Below are 4,269 nucleotides of genomic sequence, written 5' to 3'. Positions count from 1 at the left end.
AATGCAAAAATAATCAGTCAACTCCCCCAATGTATGATTTGGCACTTTATAAGTAGTGCGATTACAATGGGCCACTTTGTCAATTTTGACCTTAGTGAACTTTTGATTTGGCTATTTCCAACCTCCTTTTGTAGTTTAAATCTAGAACTTTACAATGTAGCTCAAAAATACAATAAATTTGAAGCAATACAATGCAAAGAAAGGACCTATTTTTGAAAGTGATATTTTTGTCCACACAAGCCTATAACTTGGTTGTAGATCTAGAAAGTAGACAAAAGAATTAAGAACTTTCAAAAAAAATAGAACTCGATGATGTGTCTAGATGAGCCTATACTAAGCCTTTGAGGTTGCAAAAATTGGGATTTGTGACTTGCAAAAAAATTCAAGAATAGAGATCTCAAACATCCTGCATCAATGTGTAGATCACGAAATTCTACCCCAAAACAAAAAAAAAAATCTCGTAAAAAAGAGTTCGTATGAGGGAGATATCACTATTTGAAAATCACCTCTATTATTATTTTTCCTAAACTGTCGTTGTCACACCTCAAAAAATTAGTTGACTCTATATTTCATCTCAAATGTGGTTTTGGTGAAACAAAAGTCAATATGGGGGTTTTTTGACCTTCTAAATATGATGCTAATATCTGATTAGCACTGAAAAGCTCCAATCTTTGCCTACAAAATTATCTTCTATTGATCTGATGGCCAAAACAAATCAGAAAATAATGCAGGTCCAAAAAATAATACAGAGAAATTACAAAGACTGAAATAGTAAAATATGCAGATCTAAAAATTAAATTCAAAGATTTGAAATGATCATACCAAATTTGTAAATTGGGCCTTTGGGTGTTGGTTTGCAAAAATAAATTTGCCTCAAATTCAACTATGGCCTAGGGTAGGCAAATTTATAGTCAAATTTCACTAAATCAACATTCCAAACACAATGGCAAAGTCCATTTTGGCTCTAGATGCTACCAATGACTACAATACTCTAGATCTGGGTTGAGGTGTTGAAGCAACAAGATGGTCTCGAATGGCTATGTGAAGAGAAATTCCCAAAGCTCTCATACCATGTAAGAATTTTCCTTAGGGAAAAATTCACACAAGATTGAGGAACTCAAGCACAAGCACAGTAGTAGACCAAAAGAGTATGATTAGAATAACGATATGATATTCAATTCAATGTGTAAGTACACTAGGAGTGCCTATATAAAAAGGCCTCTAGAATGTTTCTAGAATGCCTAGGAATCAGCATAATGATAAGTCTTACAACCAAGCACATGTCCACTAGAAGTGGATTATCCTCCATTAAGCATAGGAGTAAGTGTGATGATGAGAGGCTAAGCCTACAAAGGTGTAACATGCAAAATTATGTTGTAGACACCATGAGCTAAAATAGGAGTTCGAATAATTGTGTTGTCTACATGACAACTTAGTTAATTATGCAAACTCTAGTGTTGTAGACACCATGCACCAAAATAGAGTTTCTTACTCATGCATTGTCAACAAGACAACTCATATGAGTACACAAACTCCTAGGTGTCTAACCTAATAAATAATAAAATAATGCATTTATCCTAAGTAAAATTAAGTGTAAATAATAATTATTTATACTAACACTATAAAAAAAATTGTTTGAGAGAAACACAAGTGTAGAATATAAAATGGGATGTACTTGAACCACCTGAAGTATCATCCTCTAGGGGATCTTCCCTTAACATCCTTCCATCATCTAAAAAAATAACACATGCATTCTATTTAATGACATAAATAAAAGAGTGTACTATAAAAACTATTATTAAACTTTTTCTATGATTAAAAACTTCATTAATACTTATTGTATATGTGTGAACTATGGTCACCAACCTATCAATCATATCTTGTGTTGCAAGATTCTAAACTTGAATTAATGCCACTTGTGATAATATTTTTCATATATCAGGTAAAAGCACATATCTATGTCACTATTTATGATACAAAAACTTGTTTTGGTCAAATCTCATTTCTCTATCAAAACTCAATTTTTTTCAAAAACTAAAAATACCCTTTTATAGATCTTAGATTCAATATCATCATTATATAAATTTTTGAGTGTTTTGGTTAGTTATAATATGTTATAATCCCAAAATATTATAAGTCAATATTTCAACATTTCAAAAGACGCTCACTCAAAAAAGGAAAAAAAATAGTAAATTATATCAAAAAAATAAAAAAATTATATTTATCTCTATAGGAGAGAATCCTCTTCACAAATATGTAATTTTTTTTCAAGAAGGTATAGATTTTATAGGGAAGTTTTGACGGGAGGAAAAAACTATTGGGTTTTGATAAGGTTCAACTTGAGTACTTATAACAAAGAAAATATATATAAAAAAGAATTATTTCTTTTTTTATTCACTAGCTATACATGTCATCTATAAGATATTTTCAAATTAGAACAAAAAAATGATGATTTACATATACTTGTTTGATGGTAACTACACCCTATATTTTTTACAATTAAAAAAGGGACTTCAAAATAAAAATAAATGAATAAATTCTTACTCAAAAAAATTATAAAAATTATAGGCATAAAATTCATCCAATTCTACACATTTCATCAGTTTACATCATCTTCATATTTTAAACATAGATACCAATTTTTTTGTCATTAATGTTGAACTGTCACATTCTGATATCACGTTTCTTTATAAAAGGTGACACAGGTTTGTGCTTTTACCCATCATTAATCAACTTTTTCAATGCAACCACAAGATAAGGGGCTGAATTAAAATCTATGGTAAATTCAACCAACTCATCATGGCTCAACTCCTCATCCTTGTGCACTACATTTTCCTTTCCTTTGTCCTGATCAACGCTCACTAGCAAGAGAAATATTATTAACTCTATATTTAAAATTAATCCAAAATAGTAGTGAAGAATAAAACATAATAAAAAATATGCATTAACATGTTTCTTGTATCTAATTTGTACAACAACAATGAGTTTTACCTGTTGGGAAGAAGAACTATTATCATTGTGCATATCCTATGGTTGTTTATCCATATTGCAGGCTTGCATTTCAAAAATAAATCATTAAGACATGTTAAAACATATGTTTTATTATTATAAGTTAGCAAAAAAAATGTGAATTTAATGGTGTGTTTATCTTCATTGCTTGCATTTGATTTTAAATGTCCATAGTATGTACCACCTCGCCTGTGATAGTGGCTTCATTTTTATCTATGCAATTCACATTGTAATCAATAAGAAGCTCTTCACCTCCATGTATTGATTTTATCACACAAACAAATAAGTGATTTCCCTGATGTGCCTCAAATATGCAATTGGTCACTTCTTAGTTGATGCAGGTCATGTACTATATATAAAACCAGTAATATTCCCTAATTATTTTGGCCTTCCATCAATGTATATAGCTATTGCTTTACTTTTTTCATTAACTTTGTGTTGTATATAATTTTCCATGAGTACATACCTACACATCCTTTTTTTATATCTAACAATCTACATCCAACTACTCTAATCATAGCAAGGTCTAACGTACTCCATCAATTCAACAACCTTGTTGTAAGAGACCTTTATGCCATCCATGGAAAATGGGTCCAAACCATGTGAGGAGGATTGTGTTATATGCTATATCCTCTCTCCAACACAAAAATCAATGTTTATTGGGGGAAGTTCATTGGGAACCCATTATTTATGTAGATTTTTGTACCTAAAGGGCACATCAGAGTCACATTTAATCTCATTATCATAAGAACATGACCCCCCTTAAGCAATGGAAAATTTCATGTTCTTATTGAATTTCTTTTTGATATTTTGACCTTGAGTCAATCTCCTTGATTTAGGCATACTAAATGTCTCACTTTCTTCTTCCATTCCTACATTATTCTCATTCGAGGAAGACAACTCTAACAAATACCTATTTGCTAGTACTTGGACTCCACAAAATAAGAGAGATAGGTGGAAATGAGAAAGATATTTTACAAATGGTAAAAGACATTAATCTATATGGGGTCTACTAACTTATACCTGATAATCCATGAGACTGTGTGGGATCCTCATGAAAGGCTTTCACATTTCTACAATAGTAAATCAATTTTCTTATATTACCTAAAAAATCATGATACATATACTCAAAATTACATCAAAGATTAGCATCACATATGAATTATAAATAGCAAAAGGTTATAATCATCATCATCATCATCCTCATCATCATTATCATCATCATGATCAGTAGAAGCATCATCATCATGATCAATAGAA

This window comes from Cupressus sempervirens, chromosome 10 (genome assembly GCF_028749045.1).
Source record: "Cupressus sempervirens isolate cs-2001-9-10 chromosome 10, ASM2874904v1, whole genome shotgun sequence".
In the NCBI taxonomy this organism is placed as follows: Eukaryota; Viridiplantae; Streptophyta; class Pinopsida; order Cupressales; family Cupressaceae; genus Cupressus; species Cupressus sempervirens.
The sequence above is the reverse complement of the archived record's forward strand: the minus strand, read 5'-3'. Positions refer to the sequence as shown.